Raw genomic sequence first — 27,899 nt, 5'->3', positions numbered from 1 at the left:
TAACCATTAAACCTAACCCTAGCTCTTAAAGCTAACCCTAAACCTTAGCCTCACGACTACACCTAAACCTAACACTAACCTAACACCTAACGCTAACCAGAACCCCTAAATCTAACCCTGAACCCTATCCCTAACCCCAGCAGTAAACTTTAACCCTAAACCTAAGCCCAACCCGTAACCCTAATCCTATCCTTTTACCCTAAAACTAACCCCTAAACCTAACCCCGATACCTCACCCTAACTCTAACCCCAATCCTAATTCTAACCATACCCCTTCATAAAACACTAACTCCTAACCGCTAACAATAACACGAACCAAAAACCCTAATCACTAATCCCTAACCCTAACGCTTAACCTTTACCCTAACCGTTAACCCTCACCTAAATCTTAACACTGACCCTAACCTTAACCTTTAACTCTAAGCCTAACCCTTAACCCTACAGTAAGGAAGACCCTTAATGCTAATGGGATCCCTTATCCCTAACCCTAACACTACAGCTAAAAATAACCCTAACCTTGGATCCTTAAACCTAACCCCTAACACTTACTTTAACCCCAAACCCTAACCCTAATCCTAAGCATTAAACCTAACCCTATCTCTTAACCCTAACGCTAGCCCTTACCCTAACGCCTAGATCTAACCCTAAATCTAACCTACCGCCTAATCCTAACCTTAAGCCCTAATGCTAACACTAACCCTGAACCCTAAACCTACCCGTAACCCTTAACACTAACCCTATCCGTGAACCTAAACCCTGACCCTAACCATTACCCGCACCCAAGCATTTAACCCTGACCCTAACCCTAATCCTTAATGCTAAGCTTAACACTAAACCCTAACCCTAAGCCCAACACTTAACCCTAATCCTATCCCTTAACCCTAAGCCTAACCCTAACCCTAATGCTAACCCCTAAACGTAACCCTAACTGTGACCAGTAAACCTAACCCTAACCCCAACACAAACCATAGCACATAACTCTAACCCTAAATCTAACCCTAACCTTAACCCTAAACCCTAACTCTTAACCTTAACCCTTAGCGTTAACTCTCACGCTAACCTTTAATCCTAACCCTAATCCTAATCTTCAACCCTAAACCTAACACTTAACCCTAACCCTGTACCAAACCCTAACCGTAAACCTCAACCCTAAACCAAAGTGTAACCGTTAAACCTAAGAGTAACCTTTAACCCTAACCCTAATCCCTAACCCTAAGCCCTCACCCTAACACTAAACTTCATCCTTAACCCTAACCAGAATCCTAACCCTAAATCTCATTCTCAGACTTCTTGCTTTCTTAGAGTTTAGAAAGCCTGCAATCCCCCCATGCCATGCGTGAAAGGAGGCTCTACCACTGTGTCCTGCATGAAACCCACGGGCCCATACCCAGAGTATGATAGAGTGGGTTCCCGGGTACAATCCCAGCCCCCTAAACTCCCCCCGCCCGCCTAATGCAGACAGGGCCCGTGCGCTAAGCATAAACAATACCTTTAACAGATAACCCTAACCATGAACATAACACCCAACCCTGTTCCTATTTCTCCCCTTAACACGTAAACCTCACCGTGCGCCTAACTTTAACCTCTTATCCTAACGTTAATGCATAACCCATTTCCTGAGAACAACCCCTATCCCATAATTCTAACCCTATCTCCTAGTCATCACTGTGACACCTAATCCCTAACCCTAATTCTAAACCGCTAACCCTAACCATACCCCTACCTACAACCCTAACACTGACAGTAACCCTTACTTCTAACCCCAACGCTATGCCTAACAAAAACCCTAACCCTTGACCCTAACCCTTCACCCTAACCCCTAAGCCTTACCCTAACCCTTAACCCTAATCCTAATCCTAACCATTAAACCTAACCCTAGCTCTTAAAGCTAACCCTAAACCTTACCCTCACGACTAGACCTAACCCTGACACTAACCTAACACCTAACGCTAACCAGAACCCCTAAAGCTAACCCTGAACCCTATCCCTAACCCCAGCAGTGAACTTTAACCCTAAACCTAAGCCCAACTCGTAACCCTAATCCTATCCTTTTACCCTAAAACTAACCCCTAAACCTAACCCCTATACCTCACCCTAACTCTAACCCCAATCCTAATTCTAACCATACCCCTTCATAAAACACTAACTCCTAACCGCTAACAATAACACTAACCAAAAACCCTAATCATTAATCCCTAACCCTAACGCTTAACCTTTACCCTAACCGTTAACCCTCACCCTAAATCTTAACACTGACCCTAACCTTAACCTTTAACTCTAAGCCTAACCCTTAACCCTACAGTAAGGAAGACCCTTAATGCTAATGGGATTCCTTATCCCTAACCCTAACACTACAGCTAAAAATAACCCTAACCTTGGATCCTTAAACCTAACCCCTAACACTTACTTTACCCCAAACCCTAACCCTAATCCTAAGCATTAAACCTAACCCTATCTCTTAACCCTAACGCTAGCCCTTACCCTAACGCCTAGATCTAACCCTAAATCTAACCTACCGCCTAATCCTAACCTTAAGCCCTAATGCTAACACTAACCCGGAACCCTAAACCTACCCGTAACCCTTAACACTAACCCTATCCGTGAAACTAAACCCTGACCCTAACCATTACCCGCACCCAAGCATTTAACCCTGACCCTAACCGTAATCCTTAATGCTATCCTTAACACTAAACCCTAACCCTAAGCCCAACACTTAACCCTAATCCTATCCCTTAACCCTAACCCTAACCCTAACCCTAATGCTACCCCCTAAACCTAACCCTAACCGTGACCAGTAAACCTAACCCTAACCTCTAACACAAACCATAGCACATAACTCTAACCCTAAAACTAACCCTAACCCTAACCCTAACCCTAAACCCTAACACTTAACCTGAACCCTTAGCGTTAACTCTCACACTAACCTTTAATCCTAACCCTAATCCTAATCTTCAACCCTAAACCTAACACTTAACCCTAACCCTGTACCAAACCCTAACCCCTCATCTTAACCCTAACCGTAAACCTCAACCCTAAACCAAAGTGTAACCGTTAAACCTAAGAGTAACCTTTAACCCTAACCCTATTCCCTAACCCTAAGCCCTCACCCTAACACTAAGCTTCATCCTTAACCCTAACCATAACCCTAACCCTAAATCTAATTCTCAGACTTCTTGCTTTCTTAGAGTTTAGAAAGCCTGCAATCCTCCCATGCCATGCGTGAAAGGAGGCTCTGCCACAGTGTCCTGCATGAAACCCAGAGGCCCATACACTGCGTGCGGTAGGGTGGGTTCCCAGCGACCATCACAGACACCAAACTTTGCCTCCTAGGCCATACAGGGCCCATGCCCTAAGCATGAACCCTACGCCTCACCCATATGCCTAACCCACAACATAACACCTAACCCTGATCCTACTGCTCACCTTAACAGGTAAACCTCACCATAACCCTAACTTTAACCCCATATCTTAACGTTAATGCATGACACCGTGAGAACAAGCCCTATACCGTCATTATAACCCTACCTCCTAGCTATAACCGTAACACCTAATCCCTAATTCTGAAACGCCAACCCTAACCTTAACCCGACCAACAACACTAACACTAACCCTAACCCCTTACCCTAACCCTACGCCTAAAAGTAACCCTAACCGTTGATCCTTCGTCATAACCGCTAACCTTAACCCTAACCCTTAACCCTATTCCCAATCCTAACCATTAAACAGAACCCTAACTCTTAACCCTAACCCTAACCTTTACCCTAATGCCTAGAGATCTAACCCCAACACTGACCTACAGTTAACACTAACCCCAACCCCTAATGCTAACCTTAAACCTGAACCAAGCTCCTAACCCTTAACCCTAACACTATCCCTAACCCCTAAGCCTAACCCCAACTGTTAACCCTCTAACCCTCACCCTGAATCCTAACCCTATCCCTTAACCCTAACCCCTAACCCTAACGCTAACTGCAACCCTAAACCTTACCCTGGCCCCCTAACCCAGACTTAACACCTTACCCCTAACACTAACTCTAACCCTAACCACTAATCCCTAGCACCTAACCCTGACTCGACACCTAACCCCTAACACGAAAAACCCTAACCCCAACCCCAACCCTAATTCTCACACTACTTCCATTCCCAGAGTGAAGCAAGCCTACAATACAGCCATGCCATGTGTGAGATGAGGCTCCGCCTGAGTCCTGCATGGAGGTCCTGTCCCAAGGCCCAGGGAATGATGTTGTGCTTTCGTGGTGACTCCGACCGCACCCCTCTCACCGTAGATTAACCAGGTCCTGTGCCCTTAAACTGACCGCTAAAGCTAAGCCCTAACACCAACGCTAACCCCTGACCCTGAACCTAAGCCCCGAGCCTAAAGCCCAACATTAACTCTAGACCCTTACCCTAAACCTAATCCCTAACCCTAATGCTAACCCCTAAACCCAACCCTAACCGTGAACAGTAAACCTAACCCTAACCCCTAACACAAACCATAGCACATAACTCTAACCCTAAATCTAACCCTAAGCCTAACCGTAAACCCTAACTCTTAACCTTAACCCTAAGCGTTAACTCTCACGCTAACCTTTAATCCTAACCCTAATCCTAATCTTCAACCCTAAACCTAACACTTAACCCTAAACGTCTACCAAACCTTAACCCCTCCTCTTAACCCTAACCGTAAACCTCATCCCTAAACCAAACTGTAACCGTTAAACCTAAGAGTAACCTTTAACCCTAACCCTAATCCCTAACCTTAAGCCCTCACCCTAACACTAAACTTCATCCTTAACCCTAACCATAATCCTAACCCTAAATCTAATTCTCAGACTTCTTGCTTTCTTAGAGTTTAGAAAGCCTGCAATCCTCCCATGCCATGCGTGAAAGGAGGCTCTGCCACAGTGTCCTGCATGAAACCCAGAGGCCCATACACTGCGTGCGGTAGAGTGGGTTCCCAGCGACCATCACAGACACCAAACTTTGCCTCCTAGGCCATACAGGGCCCGTGCCCTAAGCATGAACCCTACGCCTCACCCATATGCCTAACCCACAACATAACACCTAACCCTGATCCTACTGCTCACCTTAACAGGTAAACTTCACCATAACCCTAACTTTAACCCCATATCTTAACGTTAATGCCTGACACCCTGAGAACAAGCCCTATACCGTCATTATAACCCTACCTCCTAGCTATAACTGTAACACCTAATCCCTAATTCTGAAACGCCAACCCTAACCTTAACCCGACCAACAACACTAACACTAACCCTAACCCCTTACCCTAACCCTACGCCTAAAAGTAACCCTAACCGTTGATCCTTCGTCATAACCGCTAACCTTAACCCTAACACTTAACCCTATTCCCAATCCTAACCATTAAACAGAACCCTAACTCTTAACCCTAACCCTAACCTTTACCCTAATGCCTAGAGGTCTAACCCCAACACTGACCTACAATTAACACTAACCCCAACCCCTAATGCTAACCTTAAACCTGAACCAAGCTCCTAACCCTTAACCCTAACACTATCCCTAACCCCTAAGCCTAACCCCAACTGTTAACCCTCTAACCCTCACCCTGAATCCTAACCCTATCCCTTAACCCTAACCCCTAAACCTAACGCTAACTCCAACCCTAAACCTTACCCTGGCCCCCTAACCCAGACTTAACACCTTACCCCTAACACTAACTCTAACCCTAACCACTAATCCCTAGCACCTAACCCTGACTCGAAACCTAACCCCTAACACGAAAAACCCTAACCCCAACCCCAACCCTAATTCTCACACTACTTCCATTCCCAGAGTGAAGCAAGCCTACAATACAGCCATGCCATGTGTGAGATGAGGCTCCGCCTGAGTCCTGCATGGAGGTCCTGTCCCAAGGCCCAGGGAATGATGTTGTGCTTTCGTGGTGACTCAGACCGCACCCCTCTCACCGTAGATTAACCAGGTCCTGTGCCCTTAAACTGACCGCTAAAGCTAAACCCTACCACCAACGCTAACCCCTGACCCTGAAACTAAGCGCCGAGTCTAAAGCCCAACATTAACTCTAGACCCTTACCCTAAACCTAATCCCTAACCCTAATGCTAACCCCTAAACCCAACCCTAACCGTGAACAGTAAACCTAACCCTAACCCCTAACACAAACCATAGCACATAACTCTAACCCTAAATCTAACCCTAAGCCTAACCGTAAACCCTAACTCTTAACCTTAACCCTAAGCGTTAACTCTCACGCTAACCTTTAATCCTAACCCTAATCCTAATCTTCAACCCTAAACCTAACACTTAACCCTAACCCTGTACCAAACCCTAACCCCTCATCTTAACCCTAACCGTAAACCTCAACCCTAAACCAAAGTGTAACCGTTAAACCTAAGAGTAACCTTTAACTCTAACCCTATTCCCTAACCCTAAGCCCTCACCCTAACACTAAACTTCATCCTTAACCCTAACCAGAATCCTAACCCTAAATCTCATTCTCAGACTTCTTGCTTTCTTAGAGTTTAGAAAGCCTGCAATCCTCCCATGCCATGCGTGAAAGGAGGCTCTACCACTGTGTCCTGCATGAAACCCACGGGCCCATACCCAGAGTATGATAGAGTGGGTTCCCGGGTAAAATCCCAGCCCCCTAAACTCCCCCCGCCCGCCTAATGCAGACAGGGCCCGTGCGCTAAGCATAAACAATACCTTTAACAGATAACCCTAACCCTGAACATAACACCCAACCCTGTTCCTATTTCTCCCCTTAACACGGTAACCTCACCGTGCGCCTAACTTTAACCTCTTATCCTAACGTTAATGCATAACCCATTCCCTGAGAACAACCCCTATCCCATAATTCTAACCCTATCTCCTAGTCATCACTGGAACACCTAATCCCTAACCCTAATTCTAAACCGCTAACCCTAACCGGAATCCTACCTACAACCCTAACACTGACAGTAACCCTTACTTCTAACCCCAACGCTATGCCTAACAAAAACCCTAACCCTTCACCCAAACCCCTAAGCCTTACGCTAACCCTTAACCCTAATCCTAATCCTAACCATTAAACCTAACCCTAGCTCTTAAAGCTAACCCTAAACCTTACCCTCACGACTAGACCTAACCCTGACACTAACCTAACACCTAACCCTAACCAGAACCCCTAAAGCTAACCCTGAACCCTATCCCTAACCCTAGCAGTAAACTTTAACCCTAAACCTAAGCCCGACCCATAACCCTAATCCTATCCTTTTACCCTAAAACTAACCCCTAAACCTAACCCCTATACCTAACCCTAACTCTAACCCCAATCCTAATTCTAACCATACCCCTTCATAATACACGAACTCCTAACCTCTAACCCTAACACTAACCAAAAACCCTAATCGCTAATCCCTAACCCTAACGCTTAACCTTTACCCTAACCGTTAACCCTCACCCTAATTCTTAACACTGACCCTAACCTTAACTTTTAACTCTAAGCCTAACCCTTTACCCTACAGTAAGGAAGACCCTTAATGCTAATGGGATCCCTTTTCTCTAACCCTAACACTACAGCTAAAAATAACCCTAACCTTTGATCCTTAAACCTAACCCCTACACTTACTTTAATCCCAAACCCTAACCCTAATCCTAAACATTAAACCTAACCATATCTCTTAAACCTAACTTTAGCCCTTACCCTAACGCCTAGATCTAACCCTAAATCTAACCTCCCGCCTAATCCTAACCTTAAGCCCTAATGCTAACGCTAACCCTGAACCCTAAACCTACCCGTAACCCTTAACACTAACCCTATCCGTGAACCTTAACCCTGACCCTAACCATTACCCACACCCAAGCATTTAAAGCTGACCCTAACCCTAATCCTTTATGATAAACCTAACACTAAACCCTAACCCTAAGCCCAACACTTAACCCTAATCCTATCCCTTAACCCTAACCCTAATGCTAACCCCTAAACGTAACCCTAACCGTGTACAGTAAACCTAACCCTAACCTCTAACACAAAGCATAGCACATAACTCTAAACCTAAAACTAACCCTAACCCTAACCCTAACCCTAAACCCTAACTCTTAACCTTAACCCTAAGCGTTAACTCTCACGCTAACCTTTAATCCTAACACTAATCCTAATCTTCAACCCTAAACCTAACACTTAACCCTAACCCTGTACCAAACCCTAACCCCTCATCTTAACCCTAACCGTAAACCTCAACCCTTAACCAAAGTGTAACCGTTAAATCTAAGAGTAACCTTTAACCCTAACCGTAATCCCTAAGCCTAAGCCCTCACACTAACACTAAACTTCATCCTTAACCCTAACCATAACCCTAACCCTAAATCTAATTCTCAGAGTTCTTGCTTTCTTAGAGTTTAGAAAGCCTGCAATCCTCCCACGCCATGCGTGAAAGGAGGCTCTGCCACAGTGTCCTGCATGAAACCCAGAGGCCCATACACTGCGTGCGGTAGAGTGGGTTCCCAGCGACCATCACAGACACCTAACTTTGCCTCCTAGGGCATACAGGGCCCGTGCCCTAAGCATAAACCCTACCTCTCACCCATAAGCCTAACCCACAACATAACACCTAACCCTGATCCTACTGCTCACCTTAACAGGTAAACCTCACCATAACCCTAACTTTAACCCCATATCTTAACGTTAATGCCTGACACCCTCAGAACAAGCCCTATACCGTCATTATAACCCTACCTCCTAGCTATAACCGTAACACCTAATCCCTAATTCTGAAGCGCCAACCCTAACCTTAACCCGACCAACAACACTAACACTAACCCTAACCCCTTACCCTAACCCTACGCCTAAAAGTAACCCTAACCGTTGATCCTTCGTCATAACCCCTAACCTTAACCCTAACCCTTAACCCTATTCCCAATCCTAACCATTAAACAGAACCCTAACTCTTAACCCTAACCCTAACCTTTACCCTAATGCCTAGAGATCTAACCCCAACACTGACCTACAGTTAACACTAACCCCAACCCCTAATGCTAACCTTAAACCTGAACCAAGCTCCTAACCCTTAACCCTAACACTATCCCTAACCCCTAAGCCTAACCCCAACTGTTAACCCTCTAACCCTCACCCTGAATCCTAACCCTATCCCTTAACCCTAACCCCTAACACTAACGCTAACTCCAACCCTAAACCTTACCCTGGCCCCCTAACCCAGACTTAACACCTTACCCCTAACACTAACTCTAACCCTAACCACTAATCCCTAGCAGCTAACCCTGACTCGAAACCTAACCCCTAACACGAAAAACCCTAACCCCAACCCCAACCCTAATTCTCACACTACTTCCATTCCCAGAGTCAAGCGAGTCTACAATATATCCATGCCATGTGTGAGATGAGGCTCCGCCTGAGTCCTGCATGTAGGTCCTCTCCCAAGGCCCAGGGAATGATTTTGTGGTTTCGTGGTGACTCCGACCGCACCCCTCTCACCGTAGATTAACCAGGTCCTGTGCCCTTAAACTGAGCGCTAAAGCTAAGCCCTACCACCAACGCTAACCCCTGACACTGAACCTAAGCCCCGAGCCTAAAGCCCAACATTAACTCTAGACCCTTACCCTAAACCTAATCCCTAACCCTAATGCTAACCCCTTAACCCAACCCTAACCATGAACAGTAAACCTAACCCTAACCCCTAACACAAACCATAGCACATAACTCTAACCCTAAATCTAACCCTAAGCCTAACCGTAAACCCTAACTCTTAACCTTAACCCTAAGCGTTAACTCTCACGCTAACCTTTAATCCTAACCCTAATCCTAATCTTCAACCCTAAACCTAACACTTAACCCTAAACGTCTACCAAACCCTAACCCCTCATCTTAACCCTAACCGTAAACCTCAACCCTAAACCAAACTGTAACCGTTAAACCTAAGAGTAACCTTTAACCCTAACCCTAATCCCTAACCTTAAGCACTCACCCTAACACTAAACTTCATCCTTAACCCTAACCATAATGCTAACCCTAAATCTAATTCTCAGACTTCTTGCTCTCTTAGAGTTTAGAAAGCCTGCCATCCTCCCATGCCATGCGTGAAAGGAGGCTCTACCACTGTGTCCTGCATGAAACCCACGGGCTCATACCCAGAGTATGATAGAGTGGGTTCCCGGGTACAATCCCAGCCCCCTAAACTCCCCCCGCCCGCCTAATGCAGACAGGGCCCGTGCGCTAAGCATAAACAATACCTTTAACAGATAAACCTAACCCTGAACATAACACCCAACCCTGTTCCTATTTCTCCCCTTAACACGTAAACCTCACCGTGAGCCTAACTTTAACCTCTTATCCTAACGTTAATGCATAACCCATTCCCTGAGAACAACCCTTATCCCATAATTCTAACCCTATCTCCTAGTCATCACTGGAACACCTAATCCCTAACCCTAATTCTAAACCGCTAACCCTAACCGGAACCCTACCTACAACCCTAACACTGACAGTAACCCTTACTTCTAACCCCAACGCTATGCCTAACAAAAACCCTAACCCTTCACCCAAACCCCTAAGCCTTACGCTAACCCTTAACCCTAATCCTAATCCTAACCATTAAACCTAACCCTAGCTCTTAAAGCTAACCCTAAACCTTACCCTCACGACTAGAACTAACCCTGACACTAACCTAACACCTAACCCTAACCAGAACCCCTAAAGCTAACCCTGAACCCTATCCCTAACCCTAGCAGTAAACTTTAACCCTAAACCTAAGCCCGACCCATAACCCTAATCCTATCCTTTTACCCTAAAAGTAACCCCTAAACCTAACCCCTATACCTAACCCTAACTCTAACCCCAATCCTAATTCTAACCATACCCCTTCATAAAACACGAACTCCTAACCGCTAACCCTAACACTAACCAAAAACCCTAATTGCTAATCCCTAACCCTAATGCTTAACCTTTACCCTAACCATTAACCCTCACCCTAATTCTTAACACGGACCCTAACCTTAACCTTTAACTCTAAGCCTAACCCTTAACCCTACAGTAAGGAAGACCCTTAATGCTAATGGGATCCCTTTTCCCTAACCCTAACACTACAGCTAAAAATAACCCTAACCTTTGATCCTTAAACCTAACCCCTAACACTTACTTTAACCCCAAACCCTAACCCTAATCCTAAGCATTAAACCTAACCCTATCTCTTAACCCTAACCCTAGCCCTTACCCTAACGCTTAGATCTAACCCTAAATCTAACCTCCTGCCTAATCCTAACCTTAAGCCCTAATGCTAACTCTAACCCTCAACCCTAAACCTACCCATAACCCTTAACACTAACGCTATCTGTAAACCTTAACCCTGACCCTAACCATTACCCGCACCCAAGCATTTAACCCTGACCCTAACCCTAATCCTTAGTGATAACCCTAACACTAAACCCTAACCCTAAGCCCAACACTTAACCATAATACTATCCTTTAACCCTAAGCCTAACCCTAACCCCTAACGCTAAACCTAACCCTAACCGCAACCCTAACCCTCAATCTTGAAACTTACCATTAACCCTGACACTAACCCTTAACCCTAACCCTACTCCTAATCCTTATCCATAAGGCTAATACTGAAGCCTAACCCTGTGCCAAACGCTAAACCCAAACCTTAACCCTAACCCTGAATCTTAAACGTAAACCTAACTGTAACTGTTAAACCTAACACTAACATTTAACCCTAACACCTAACCCTAAGACTCCACCCTAACACTAATCTTCATCCCTAAACATTACCATAATCCTACCCCTAAATCTAATTCTCAGACTTCTTGCTTTCTCAGAGTTTAGAAAGCCTACAATCCTCCCATGCCATGAGTTAATGGGTGCTCTGCCACTGTGTCCTGCATGAAACCCAGGAATCCACACCCAGCGTTCAATAGAGTGTGTTCCCGGGGACAATCCTATCCCCCTAATCCCCGCCCGCCGCCCAGTGCAGACAGGGCCTGTACGCTAAGTATAAGCACTGCCCCTAACAAATAACCCTCACCCTGAACATAACACCTAACCATGATCCTATTCCTAAACGTAAACCATAAACCTCCCCGTAATGCTAACTTATCCCCTTAAATTAACGTTAATGCATAACACCCTGAGAAGAAGCCCTATCCCATAATTCTAATCCTAAACCATAGTCATAACCATAACACCTCATCCCTATTTCTAAAATGAAAACCCTAACTTTCACCCTACCACAACCCTAACCCTAACCCTATCCCCTAACCCTAAGCCCTCACCCTATCACTAATCTTCATCCCTAAACCGTGCCATAATTTTAACCCTAAATCTAATTCTCAGACTTCTTGTTTTCTCAGAGTTTTGAAAGCCTACAATCCTACTAAGCCATGCATGAAAGCCGGCTCTGCCACAGTGTCCGGCATGAAACCGAGAGTCCCATACACTGCGTGGGATAGAGTGTGTTCTCAGCGACCATCACAGACTCCTAACTTCACCTCCTAGTGCATACAGGGCCCATGCCCTAAGCATAAACCCTACCCGTCACCCGTAACCCTAACCCAGAACATAACACCTAACCCTGATCCTACTGCTCACCTCAACACGTAAACCTCACCGTAACCCTAAGTTCAACCCCTTATCTTAACGTTAATGCATGACACCCTGAGAACAAGCCTATACTGTAATTCTAACCCTAACTCCTAGCCATAACCATAACACCTAATCCCTAATTCTGAAACGCCAACCCTAACCTTAACCCTACCAACACTAACCCTAACCCTAACTCTTAACCATAACACTAACCTTTACCCTAATGCCTAGAGATTTAACCCCAACACTGACCTACAGTTACACTAAACCTACCCTCTAATGCTAACCTTAAACCTGAACCATAAACCTAACCCTTAACCCTAACCCTATCCCTAACCCACTTACCCTAACTCTAACTGTTAACCCTCACCCTAACCCTCAACCCTGACCCTAACCTTAAACCTTAATCCTAACCATGCGTGAGATGAGCCTCTGCCTTTGTCCTGCATGACAGTTGAAGCCCAACACCCAAGGTACAATGAAGTGGGGACGCAGCCTTGCTCCACATCCACAGTGCCCCGTACGTTAGACAGGGCCCGTGCCCTAACACACACCATTAAACGTAAGCCCTAACCCTATCACTAAACCAAACCCTTAGTAAGCCCTGAATCTAACTCCTAACAGTAACCCTAATCCCTGACCCTTACTCTTGCCTCTCACCCTAAACCTAAACCCAACCACTAAACATAATCCTAATCTCTAACCCTAACAGTAATCCTAACCCTAATTCTAACCTAAAACATTAACCCCTAAACCTAATCCTAGTCCCTAACACCTAACCTTACCCTAAACCCAATTCCAATTCTCAGACTTCTTCAATTCAAAAACTTAAAAAAGCCTACAATCCACCAATGCCGTGTCTGAGATGAGGGTCCGCCCCTATGTCCTGCATGACAGGCAGGCGCCAATGCCCAGGGTACTATGGAGTGGGGTCCGGGGGTCTGGAGGCTTGCTAAACTCCAGTTTGGAAGAATTGCTATAGTCATATATAGGGATGCTTACATTTACTGATAGAAAGCAACTATTGGTGTGTGATTTGTAGGCTTGCCTTACTCTAGTTTGGATGAAGAAGCTGAATCATATATAGGAATATTAGCTTTGAGTTAGAGGAAGCATCTATGGGGGGTGCTTTTTTGGCTTGTTAAACTCTGGTTTGGAAGAAGTTCGAGAGTCTTATATAGGAACGATATCATTCATTCAGAGAAAGCAATTATAGGGAGTTGGTTTGTAGGCTTGCTAAGCTCTAGTTTGGAGGAAGGCGAGAGTCATATATAGGAACGCTTACATTCACATAAAGCATCTACGGGGGGACGGTTTCTAGGCTTCCTAAACTCTAGCTTGGAAAAAGAGGACAGTTATGTATAGGAACTCTCGGCGGGGGATTTGTAGCATTGCTAAAATCTTAGATTGGAAAAGTTGCGAGAGTCATACATAGGAATGTTAACATTCACTCAATGAAAGCAACTATAAGGGGTGCTTTCCAGGCTGGCTACACTCTAATTTGGAAAAAGTGCGACAGTCATATATAGGAAGGCTTATATTCACTCAGACAAAGCAATTATGTGTAGGTGTATAGTAGGCATGCTAACTCTAGTTTGGAAAATTTCGAGAGCCATGTATAGGAAAGCTTACAGTAACTTAGAGAAAGCAACGAACGGGGGTGGAGTGTAGGCTTGCTAAACTCTAGTTTGGAGGAAGTGCCATAGTCCTATATAGGAACGCTTAAATTCGTTCAGAGAAAACAGCTGTCGGGGATTGGTTTGTAGACATAACTCAAGTTTGGAAGAAGTGCGAGAGACATATATAGGAATGTTTACATTGACTCAAAGAAAGCAACTATGGGGGAGTGTTATTTTGGCATGCCAGATGCTAGTTAGGAAGAAGTACAAGACTCATATATAGGAACGCTTACATTCACACACCGAGAGCAACTACGGAGTAGTGTCAGGTAGACATGTTAAAGTCTAGCTTGGGAGAAGTTCCAGAGTCCTATATAGGAAAGGTAACAGCCACTTTGAAAAAGCAAGTCTTGGCGGGTGGTTTGTAGGCCTGCAAAACCCTGTTTTGGTTGAAGTGTGAGAGTCATATATGAGAACGCTTACATTCCCTCAGAGAAAGCAACGATGGGGTTGTTTGTAGGCTTACTAAACTGCAGTTTGGAAGAAGCACGAGAATCACATATAGGAACACATACATTTTGACGCACTGAAAGTAACTATGGGGTGGTGTTTTATAGGCATGCTAAACTCTAGTTTGGACGAAGTTTGAGAATCACATATAAGAAAGCTTACAGTCACTTAGAGAAAGCAAATCTCTGGTTGTGGAATGTAGGCCTGCTAAACTCTATTTTGGTTGAAGTGTGAGAGTCATATATGGGAACGCTTACATTCACTCAGAGAAAACAACGTTTGGGTGGTGGTTTGTAGGGCATACTAAACTGTAGTTTGGAAGAAGTACGAGAGTCCTATATAGGAACACTTACATTCACGCAGAGAAAGCACTTATAGCGTCAGGTTTTGTAGGCATGCTAAACTGCAGTTTGGAAGAAGTTGGAGAACTTTATACAGGAATGATTACCATCACCTAGGGAAAGCAACTCTCGGGAGATTGTTTGTACACATGCTAAACTCTAATTTGGATGAAGTGTGAGAGTCAAACATGGGACCGCTTACATACCCTCAGAGAAACAACATTGGGCTGGTTTTTGTAGGCATACTAATTAGTTTGGAAGAAGTACGAGAATGATATTTGGGAACGCTTACATTCACCCAGAGAAAGCAACTACGGGGTGGTGTTTTGTAAGCATGCTATAGTTTGGAAGAAGTTCTAAACCTGAACAGTCACTTAGAGAAAGCAACTCTTGGTGGGTGATTTTTAGGTCTGCTAAATTGTATTTTGAAAGAAGTACCAGAGTCATATATACTAATGCTTACATTCATGCAAAGAAAAAACTATGGGGTGATGTTTTGTGGGCATGTTAACCTGTAGTTTGGAAGAAGTTGGAGAGTCTTATTTAGGAAAGCTTACAGTCACCTAGAGAAAGCAACTCTCGGGAGATCCTTTCTTGGCCTGCAAAACTCTACTTTGGATCAATTGTGAGAGTCAAACATGGGAATGCTTTCATTCATTCAGAGAACGCAACGTTTGGGTGGTGGTTTGTAGGCATTCTAAACTGTATTTTGGAGGAAGTACGAGAGTCATATATCTGAACGCTTACATTCAGGCATAGACAGCAACTCTGGGGTCGTATTTTGTTGGCATGGTAAACTGTGGTTTGGAAGAAGTTTGAGAGTCTTATATAGGAAAGATTACAGCGACACAGAGAAAACAGCTCTCGGAAGTTTATTGGTAGACCTGCTAAACTCTAATTTGGATGAAATGTGAGAACGCTTGCATTCATTCACTCAGAGAAAGAAACATTATCGTGATGGTTTGAAGGCATAATAACTGTAGTTGGGAAGAAATAGGAGAGTCATATATATGAACGGTTACATTCACGCAGAGAAAGCAACTGTGGGGTGGCGCAGGTATGCATGTTAATCTGTAGTTTGGAGGAAGTGCGAGAGTCATATCTGGGGAAAATTACAGTCACTTAGAGAAAGGAACCATTTTGGGCTGGTTTGTAGATCTGCTAAATTCTATTTTGGAAACAGAGTGTGAGTCATATATGGGAACGCTTATGTTCACTCAGAGAAAGCAACCACGGTGTGGTGTTTTGTTGGCATGCTGTAGTTTGAAAGAAGTTGGAGATTCTTATATAGGAAAGTTTACAGTCACCTAGAGAAAGCAACTCACGGGGTGTGGTTTGTAGGCCTGCTAAACTCTAATTTAGATGAAGTGAGAGAGGCATATATATGAACGCTTATATTGATGCAGAGAAAGTAACTATGGGGTGGTGTTTTGTAGGCATGCTAAAATATAATTTGGAAGAAGTTCGAAAGCTGACAGTCACTTAGAGAAAGGAACTCTCGGCGGTTCATTTTTCGGTCTGCTAAATTGTATTTTGAAAGAAGTACCAGAGTCATATATACAAACGCTTACATTCATGCAGAGAAAGCAACTGTGGGGTGGTGTTTTCTAGGCATGCTAAACTCTAGTTTGGACGAAGTTTGAGAATCACATATAAGAAAGCTTAGAGTCACTTAGAGAAAGCAAATCTCTGGTGTGGAATGTAGGCGTGCTAAACTCTATTTTGGTTTCAGAGTGAGAATCATATATGGGAAGGCTTACATTCACTCAGAGAAAGCTACGATGATGTGGTGGTTTGTAGGCATACTAAACTCTAGTTTGGAAGAAGTAGGAGAATCATATATGGGAACACTTACATTCATGCAGAGAAAGCAATTATGGGGTGGATTTTTTGTAGCCATGCTAATCTCTATTTTGCAAGAAGTTAAAGAGTAATATATAGGAAAGCGTACCGTCATTTATAGAAACCAACTTTCGGGGGATGGTTTGTAGGCCTGCAAAACTCTACTTTGGAAGAAGGGGGAGAGTCATATTGGGGACTGCGTACATTCACTCAGAGAAATCAACGATGGGGTTGTGGTTTGTAGGCATACTAAACTCTAGTTTGGAAGAAGTACGAGAATCATATATAGGAACGCTTACATTCATGCAGAGAAAGCAACTATGGAGTGATGTTTGTATGCCTACTAAACTATAGTTTGGGGGATGTTCGAGAGTCATATCTGGGAAGCTTACAGTCATTTAGAGAAAGCAACTCTCTGGGGGTGGTTCGTAGGCCTGCTAAACTCTATTTTCAATGAAGTGTTACAATCATATACAGGAACGCTTACATTCACTCAGAGAAAGCAACGTTGGGGTGGTGGTTTGTAGGTATACTAACCTGTAATTTGGAAGAAGCAAAAGAATCATATATAGAACCGCTTACATTCAGGCACTGAAAGCCACTATGGGTTCGTGTTTTTAGGCATGCTAAACTGTAGTTTGGAAGAAGTTCGAAAGCTGTCACTTAGAGAAAGAAACTCTCTGCGTGTGATTTTTAGGTCTGCTAAATTGTGTTTTGAAATAAGTACCAGAATCATAGTTACAAACTGTTACATTCATGCAGAGAAAGAAACTATGGGGTGATGTTTTGTGGGCATGCTAAACTGCCCACAAAACTTCTAAGAAGTTCGAGAGTCTTATATAGGAAAACTTACAGTCACCTAGAGAAAGCAACTCTCGGGAGATGGTTTCTAAGCCTGCTAAACTAATTTGCACCGATTGTTAAAGTCAAACATGGGAAGGTTTACATCCACCCAGAACGCAACGTTTGGGTTGTGGTTTGTGGCCATAATAACTGTAGTTCGGAAAAAGTAGGAAAGTCATATATATGAACGGTTACATTCACGCAGAGTAAGCAACTGTTGGGTACCGTATGTACGCGTGCTAATCTATAGTTTGGAGGAAATTCGAGAGTCATATCTAGGGAAAATTACAGTCACATAGCTAAATCAACCATCGGGGACTGGTTTGTAGGTCTGCTAAATTCTATTTTGGAAAAAGAGATTCATATAAGGGAATGCTTATGTTCACTCAGAGAAAGTAACGATCCGGTGGCGTATTGTTGGCATGCTAAACTGTAGTTTGGAAGAAGTTCGAGAGTTTTATATAGGAAAGCTTACATTCACCTAGAGAAAGCAACTTTCAGGATGTGGTTTATAGGCCTGGTGAACTCTAATTTGGATCAAATGTGAGAGTCATACATACGAGTTCCAAAATACAGTTTAGTATGCCTACAAACCACCAGCCCAACATTGCTTTCTCTGAGTGGATATAGGCTTTCCCTTATATGAATCTCGGACTGCTTTCAAAATGCAATTTACCGGACCTACAAAACACCGCCTGAGAGTTGCTTTCTCTCACTATAAGCTTTCCTATATATGACTTTGGAACATAGTTTAGCATGCCAACAAAAGGCCACCCCATAGTTTGCGTGAATGTAAGCGTTCCTATGCATCACGCTCGTACTTCTTCCAAAGTATAGTACACCTACAAACCACCTCCCCAACTTTGCTTTTTCTGAGTGAATGTAAGCATTCTTTTATTCTCGTACTTCCTCCAAACTCCAGTTTAGTGTGACTAAAAACCACCACCGCAACCCTGCTTTCTCTGAGTGAATGTTAGCGTTCCCGTTTATGATTCACACTTCATCCAAAATAGAATTTAGCAGAACTACAAACCAGCCCCCAAGGGTTGCTTTCTCTATGAGACTGTAAGCTTTCCTATTACTCTTAACTTCTTCGCAACTAGAGATTTGCATGCCTACAAAACACCACCCCATAGTTGCCCTCTCTGCGTGAATGTAAGCACTTGTATATATGACTCTGCTACTTCTTCCAAAATACAGTTTAGTATGCTTACAAACAACCAACCAAACGTTGCGTTCTCTGAGAGAATGTTAGCGTTCCCAAGTATGACTGTTCCAAATGATGCAAAGTAGAGTTTAGCAGGCTTACAAACTATCTCTCGAAAGTTGCTTCCTCTGGGGGACTGTAAGCTTTCCTATAAAAGACTGTCGAACTTCTTCGAAACTACATTTCAGCACGCCAACAAAACATCACCACATAGTTTCTTTCTCAGCATAAATATAAGCGATTTTATATATGACTCTGGTACTTCTTTCAAAATACAATTTAGCAGACCTCTAAATCAACCGCCGAGAGTTGCCTTCTCTAAGTCACTGTCAGCTTTCGAACTTCTTCCAAATTATATTTTAGCAGGCCTACAAAACACCACCCCATAGTGGCCCTCTCTGGGTGAATGTAAGCGCTCATATATATGACTCTGCTACTTCCAAAATACCGTTTAGTATGCTTACAAACAACCACCCAAAAGTTAAGTTCTCTGAGAGAATGTTAGCGTTCCCAAGTATGACTGTTCCAAATGATGCAAAGTAGAGTTTAGCAGGCTTACAAACTATCTCTCGAAAGTTGCTTCCTCTAGGGGACTGTAAGGTTTCCTATAAAAGACTGTCGAACTTCTTCGAAACTACATTTCAGCACGCCAACAAAACATCACCACATAGTTTTTCTCAGCATAAATGTAAGAGATTTTATATATGACTCTGGTACTTCTTTCAAAATACAATTTAGCAGACCTCAAAATCAACCGCCAAGAGTTGCATACTCTAAGTCACTGTCAGCTTTCGAACTTCTTCGAAATTATATTTTAGCATGCCTACAAAACACCACCCCATAGTTGCTTTCTCTGCGTCCATATGAGCGTTCATATATATGACTCTCGTACTTCTTCCAAACTGGAGTTTAGTATACCTAAAAACCGGCACCACAATTTACCTTTCTCTGAGTGAATGAAGCGTATCCATGTATGCCTCTTTCACTTCATCCAAATTAGAGTTTAGTGGCCCACAAACCACCTCCTGTGAGTTGCATTCTCTAGGTGACTGTAAACTTTCCTATATAAGACTCTCGAACTTCTTCCAAACTACAGTTTAGCATGCCAACAATACAGCGCCCCATCGTTGATTTCTCTGAGTGAACATAAGCGTTCCCATATATGACTCTCACTCTTCTTCCAAAATAGAATTTAGCAGACCTACACAACACCCGATGGTTCCAATTCTCTACGTGACTCTAATTTTTCCCACATATGACTCTCGAACTTTCTCCAAACTATAGATTATGATGATTACATAGGCCACCCCACAGTTGCTTTCTCTGCGTGAATGTAACCGTTCATATATGACTCTCCTTCTTTTAAACTACAGCATTTATTCCTACAAACCATCACGACAACGTTCTTTCTCTGAGTGAATGCAAGCATTCTCACACTTCATCCAAATTACAGTTTAGCAGACCTACCAACAAACTACAGAGAGTTGTTTTTCTCTGTGTCACTGTAATCTTTCTTATGTAAGCCTCTCGAACTTCTTCCAAACCACAGTTTAGCATGCCAACAAAATACGACCCCAGAGTTGCTTTCTCTGCGTGAATGTAAGCATTCGTATATATGAGTCTCCTACTTCCTCCAAAATACAGTTTAGAATGCTTACAAACCACCACCCAAACGTTGCGTTCTCTGAGTGAATGTAAGCGTTCCCATGTTTGACTCTCACAATTGATGCAAATTAGAATTTAGCATGCTTAGAAACAATCTCCCGAGAGTTGCTTTCTCTAGGTGACTGTAATTTTCCCCAGATATGACTCTCGCACTTCCTCCAAACTACAGATTAGCATGCATACACACGCCACCCAACAGTTGCTTTCTCTGCGTGAATGTAACCGTTCATATATATGACTCTCCTACTTCTTCTGAACTACAGTTATTATGCCTACAAACCACCACCCAAACGTTGTGTTCTCTGAGTGAATGTAAGCGTTCCAATGTTTGACTCTCACAATTGCTGCTAGTTAGAGTTTAGCAGGCTTGCAAAGCTCTCCTGAGTGTTGCTTTCTCTAGGTGACTGTAAGCTATCCAAATAACACTCTCGAACTCCTTCCAAACTGCAGTTTAGCATCCCCACAACACATCACCCCATATTTTCTTTCTACGCATGAATGTAAGCGTTTGTATATAAGACTCTGACACGTCTTTCAAAATACAATTTAGCAGACTGAAAAAATCACCCGCCAAGAGTTGCTTTCTCTAAGTGACTGTCAGCTTTCGAACTTCTTCCAATCTATAGTTTAGCATGCCTGCACTACAGCACCCCGTATTTGCTTTCTCTGTGTTAATGTAAGCGTTCGTATTTATGTCTCTCGTACCTCTTCCAAAGTAGAGTTTAGTATGCTCAAAAACGGCCACCCCAACGTTGCTTTCTCTGAGTGAATGTAAGCGTTCCTGTATATGATTTTAACACTTCATTGAAAATAGAGTTTAGCAGGCCTACGAACCACCCCCCAAGAGTTACATCCTCCAAACTATAGTTTAGTAGGCATACAAACATCACTCCATAGTTGCTTTCTCTGCGTGAATGTAACCGTTCATATATATGACTTTCCTACTTCTTCCGAACTACAGTTATTATGGCCACAAACTACAACCCAAACCTTGCGTTCTGAGTGGATGTAAACCTTCCCATATTTGACTTTAACAGTTGGTGCAAATTAGCAGGCTTAGAAACCATCTCCCGAGAGTTGCTCTCTCTAGGTGACTGTAAGCTTTGCTATATAAGATTCTAAACTTCCTCCAAACTATAGTTTAGTAGGCATAAAAACATCACTCCATAGTTGCTTTCTCTGCATGAATGTAAGCGTTCCTATATATGATTCTCGTACTTCCTCCAAACTAGAGTTTAGTATGCCTACAAAACACAAGCCCATCCTTGATTTCTCTGAGTCAATGTACGTGGTCCCCAATATGACTCACTCACTTCTTCCAAAGTAGAGTTTTGCAGGCCTACCGTCCATCCCCCGAAAGTTGGTTTCTATAAATGACTGTACGCTTTCCTATATAACTTCTTCCAAACTAGAGATTAGCATGGGTACAAAAACCCACCCCATAATTGCTTTCTCTGCATGAATGTAAGCATTCCCAAATATCATTTTCCTACTTCTTCCAAACTAGAGTTTAGTATGCCTACAAACCACCACATCATCGTTGCTTTCTCTGAGTGAATGTAACCCTTTCCATATATGACTCTCAATCTTAAACCAAAATAGAATTTAGCACGCCTACATTCCACAACCAGAAATTTGCTTTCCCTAAGAGACTCTAAGCTTTCTTATATGTGATTCTAAAACTTCATCCAAACTAGAGTTTAGCACGCCTGGAAAACACCACCCCACAGTTGCTTTCTCTGCATGAATGTAAGCGTTTGTATATATGACACTGGTACTTCTTTCAAAATACAATTTAGCAGACCTAAAAATCTACCGCCAAGAGTTGCTTTCTCTGACTGTCTGCTTTCGAACTTCTTCCAAACTATATTTTAGCATGCCAACAAAACACCACCCCATAGTTGCTTTCTCTGCGTCCATATAAGCGTTCATATATATGTCTCTCGTACTTCTTCCAAACTGGAGTTTAGTATACCTAAAAACCGGCACCACAATTTACCTTTCTCTGAGTGAATGAAGCGTATCCATGTATGCCTCTTTCACTTCATCCAAATTAGAGTTTAGCGGCCTACAAACCACTTCCTGTGAGTTGCTTTCTCTAGGTGACTGTAAACTTTCCTATATAAGACTCTCGAACTTCTTCCAAACTACAGTTTGGCATGCCAACAATACAGCGCCCCATCGTTGATTTCTCTGGGTGAACATAAGCGTTCCCATATATGACTCTCACTCTTTTTCCAAAATAGAATTTAACAGACCTACACACCAGCCCAAGATGGTTCCTTTCTCTAAATGACTCTAATTTTCCCCAGATATGACTCTCGAACTTCCTCCAAACTACAGATTATGATGATTACATACACCACCCCACAATTGCTTTCTCTGCGTGAATGTAACCGTTCATATATGACTCTCCTACTTCTTTGAACTACAGTTGTTATTCCTACAAACCACCACGACAAAGTTCTTTCTCTGAGTGAATGCAAGCGTTCTCACACTTCATCCAAATTACAGTTTAGCAGACCTACCAACAAACTACAGAGAGTTGTTTTCTCTGTGTCAGTGTAATCTTTCCTATATAAGGCTCTCGAACTTCTTCCAAACCACAGTTTAGCATGCCAACAAAATACGACCCCAGAGTTGCTTTCTCTGCGTGAATGTAAGCATTCGTATATATGACTCTCCTACTTCCTCCAAAATACAGTTTAGAATGCTTACAAACCACCACCCAAACGTTGCGTTCTCTGAGTGAATGTAAGCGTTCCCATGTTTGACTCTCACAATTGATGCAAATTAGAGTTTAGCATGCTTAGAAACAATCTGCCGAGAGTTACTTTCTCTAGGTGACTGTAAGCTTTCTTATATAAGACTCGCGAACTTCTTCCAAACTACAGTTTAGCATGCCAACGAAACACTGCCCCATCGTTGATTTCTCTGAGTGAACATAAGCGTTCCCACATATGACTTTCTCTCTTCTTCCAAAATAGAATTTAGCAGATCTACAAAACGGCCCCCGATGGTTGCTTTCTCTAAGTGACTGCAATTTTCCCCAGATAAGACTCCCGAACTTCCTCCAAAGTATACATTAACTTGCGTACATACGCCACCCATCAGTTGCTTTCTCTGCGTGAATGTAACCGTTCATATATATGACTCTCCTACTTCTTCCAAACTACAGTTATGATGCCTACAAATCACCACCCAAACGTTGTGTTCTCTGAGTGAATGTAAGCGTTCCCATGTTTGACTCTCACAATTGCTGCTAATTAGTGTTTACAGGCTTGCAAAGCTGTCCCGAGTGTTGCTTTCTCTAGGTGACTGTAAGTTATCCTATATAACACTCTCGAACTCCTTCCAAACTGCAGTTTAGCATGCCAACAACACATCACCCCATAGTTTCTTTCTCTGCATGAATGTAAGCGTTTGTCTATATGACTCTGGTACGTCTTTCAAAATACAATTTAGCAGACCTAAAAATCACCCGTCAAGAGTTGCTTTCTGTAAATGACTGTCAGCTTTCGAACTTCTTCCAATCTATAGTTTAGCATGCCTGCACTACAGCACCCCATATTTGCTTTCTCTGTGTTAATGTAAGCGTTCCTGTATATGTCTCTCGTACCTCTTCCAAAGTAGAGTTCAGTATGCTCAAAAACGGCCACCCCAACGTTGCTTTCTCTGAGTGAATGTAAGCGTTCCTGTATATGATTCTAACACTTCATTGAAAATAGAGTTTAGCAGGCCTACGAACCACCCCCCCAAGAGTTGCTTTCTCTAAATGACTGTAAGCATCCCAGATATGACTCTCGAACATCCCCCAAACTATAGTTTAGTAGGCATACAAACATCACTCCATAGTTGCTTTCTCTGCATGAATGTAAGCGTTCCTATATATGATTCTCGTACTTCTTCCAAACTAGAGTTTAGTATGCCTACAAACCACAACCCCATCGTTGATTTCTCTGAGTGAATGTACGCAGTCCCCAAAATGACTCTCCCCCTTCTTCCAAAGTAGAGTTTTGCAGGCCTACAAACCATCCCCCGAAAGTTGGTTTCTATAAATGACGGTACGCTTTCCTATATATTACTCTTTAACTTCTTGCAAAATAGAGATTAGCATGGCTACAAAAAATCCACCCCAAAATTGCTTTCTCTGCATGAATGTAAGTGTTCCCATATATCATTCTCCTACTTCTTCCAAACTAGAGTTTAGTATGCCTACAAACCACCACATCATCGTAGCTTTCTCTGAGTGAATGTAAGCCTTCCCATATATGACTCTCACTCTGAAACCAAAATAGAGTTTAGCACGCCTACATTCCACACCAGAGATTTGCTTTCTCTAAGTGACTCTAAGCTTTCTTATATGTGATTCTCAAACTTCGTCCAAACTAGAGTTTAGCATGCCTAGAAAACACCACCCCACAGTTGCTTTCTCTGCATGAATGTAAGCGTTTGTATATATGACTCTGGTACTTCTTTCAAAATACAATTTAGCAGACCGAAAAATGAACCGCCGAGAGTTGCTTTCTCTAAGTGACTGTCTGCTTTCGAACTTCTTCCAAATTATGTTTTAGCATGCCTACAAAACACCACCCCATAGTTATTTCTCTGCATCAATATAAGCGTTCATATATATGCCTCTCTCACTTCATCTAAATTAGAGTTTAGCAGGCCTACAAACCACGCCCCGTGAGTTGCTTTCTCTAGGTGACTGTAAACTTTCCTATATAAGAATCTCCAACTTCTTTCAAACTACAGCATGCCAACAAAACACCACACCGTGGTTGCTTTCTCTGAGTGAACATAAGCGTTCCCATATATGACTCACACTCTGTTTCCAAAATAGAATTTAGCAGATCTACAAACCAGCCCAAGATGGTTCCTTTCTCTAAGTGACTGTAATTTTCCCCAGATACGACTCTCGCACTTCCTCCAAACTACAGATTAACATGCATACCTGCGCCACCCCACAGTTGCTTTCTCTGCATGAATGTAACCGTTCATATATATGACTCTCCTACTTCTTCCCAACTACAGTTATTATGCCTTCAAACCATCACGATAATGTTTCTTTCTCTGAGTGAATGAATGCAAGCGTTCTCACATTTCATCCAAATTAGAGTTTAGCAGGCCTACCAATAAACTTCCGAGAGCTGTTTTCTCTGTGTCGCTGTAATCTTTCCTATATAAGACTCTCAAACTTCTTCCAAACCACAGTTTACCATGCCAACAAAATACGACCCCAGAGTTGCTGTCTATGCCTGAATGTAAGCGTTCAGATATATGACTCTCGTACTTCCTCCAAAATACAGTTTAGAATGCCTACAAACCACCACCCAAATGTTGCGTTCTCTGAATGAATGAAAGCATTCCCATGTTTGACTCTCACAATTGATCCAAAGTAGAGTTTAGCAGGCCAAGAAAGGATCTCCCGAGAGTTGCTTTCTCTAGGTGACTGTAAGCTTTCCTAAATAAGACTCTCCAACTTCTTCCAAACTACAGGTTAACATGCCCACAAAACATCACCCCATAGTTTTTTCTTTGCATGAATGTAAGCATTAGTATATATGACTCTGGTACTTCTTTCAAAATACAGTTTAGCAGACCTAATAATCACCCACCAAGAGTTGCTTTCTCTAAGTGACTGTTCAGGTTTAGAACTTCTTCCAAACTATAGCATGCTTACAAAACACCACCCCGTAGTTGCTTTCTCTGGGTGAATGTAAACATTCCCAAATATCATTCTCGTACTTCTTCCAAACTATTTAGTATGCCTACAAAAACCAGCCCAATGTTGTTTCTCTGAGGGAATGTAAGCGGTCCCATGTTTGACTCTCACACTTCATCCAAATTAGAGTTTAGCATGTGTACAAACAATCTCCCGAGAGTTGCTTTCCCTAGGTGATGGTAATCATTCCTGTATAAGGTTCTCCAACTTCTTCCAAACTGCAGTTTAGCATGCCTACAAAACCTGACGCTATAAGTGCTTTCTCTGCGTGAATGTAAGTGTTCCTATATAGGACTCTCGTACTTCTTCCAAACTACAGTTTAGTATGCCCTACAAACCACCACCCAAACGTTGTTTTCTCTGAGTGAATGTAAGCGTTCCCATATATGACTCTCACACTTCAACCAAAATAGAGTTTAGCAGGCCTACATTCCACACCCAGAGAGTTGTTTTCTCTACGTGACTATAAACTTTCCTATATATGACTCTCAAACTTCGTCCAAACTAGAGTTTTGCAAGCCTACAAAACACCACCGCATAGTTGTTTTCGGTGCCGGAATGTAAGCGGCTCTACATGTGATTCTCTTGCTTCTTCCAAATTACAGGTTAGTATGCCTAGGAACCACAACCACGAGGTTGCTTTCACTGAGTTCCCATATATTATTCTAACACTTCATTGAAAATAGAGTTTAGCAGGCCTACGAAACACCCCCCGAGAGTTGCTTTCTCTAAGTGACTGTAAGCTTCCCAGATATGACTCTCGAACTTCCTCCAAACTATATTTTAGTAGGCATACAAACATCACTCCATAGTTGCTTTCTCTGCGTGAAGGTAAGCGTTCCTATATACGATTCTCGTACTTCTTCCAAACTAGAGTTGACTATGCCTACAAATCACAATCCCATCGTTGATTTCTCTGAGTGAATGCACGCGGTCCCCAATATGACTCTCCCCCTTCTTCCAAACTGGAGTTTTGCAGGTGTACAAAACATCCCCCGAGAGTTGGTTTCTATGACTGTAACCTTTCCTATATATTACTCCTTAACTTCTTCCAAACTAGAGATTAGCATGGCTACAAAAACGCCACCCCATAATTGCTTTCTCTACGTGAATGTAAGCGTTCCCATATATCATTCTCCCACTTCTTCCAAACTAGAGTTTAGTATGCCTACAAACCACCACGTCGTCGTTGCTTTCTCTGAGGGAATGTAAGCCTTCCCATATATGACTCTCACTCTTAAACCAAAATAGAGTTTAGCAGGCCTACTTTCCACACCCAGAGATTTGCTTTCTCTAAGTGACTGTAAGCTTTCTTATATGTGATTCTCAAACTTCGTCCAAACTAGAGTTTAGCATGCCTATAAAACACCACCCCATAGTTACTTTCAGTGCGTCAAAATGTATGTGTTCCTGTATGTGATTCTCGTGCTTCTTCCAAACTGCAGTTTAGTAAGCCTACAAACAACCCCATCGTTGCTTTCTCTGAGGGAATGTAAGCGTTCTCATATATGACTCTCACACTTCAACCAAAACAGGGTTTTGCAGGCCTACAAACCACCCGCCAAGACTTGCTTT

Source organism: Eulemur rufifrons, chromosome 25 (genome assembly GCF_041146395.1).
Source record: "Eulemur rufifrons isolate Redbay chromosome 25, OSU_ERuf_1, whole genome shotgun sequence".
In the NCBI taxonomy this organism is placed as follows: domain Eukaryota; kingdom Metazoa; phylum Chordata; class Mammalia; order Primates; family Lemuridae; genus Eulemur; species Eulemur rufifrons.
This window is presented reverse-complemented; position numbering follows the sequence as displayed.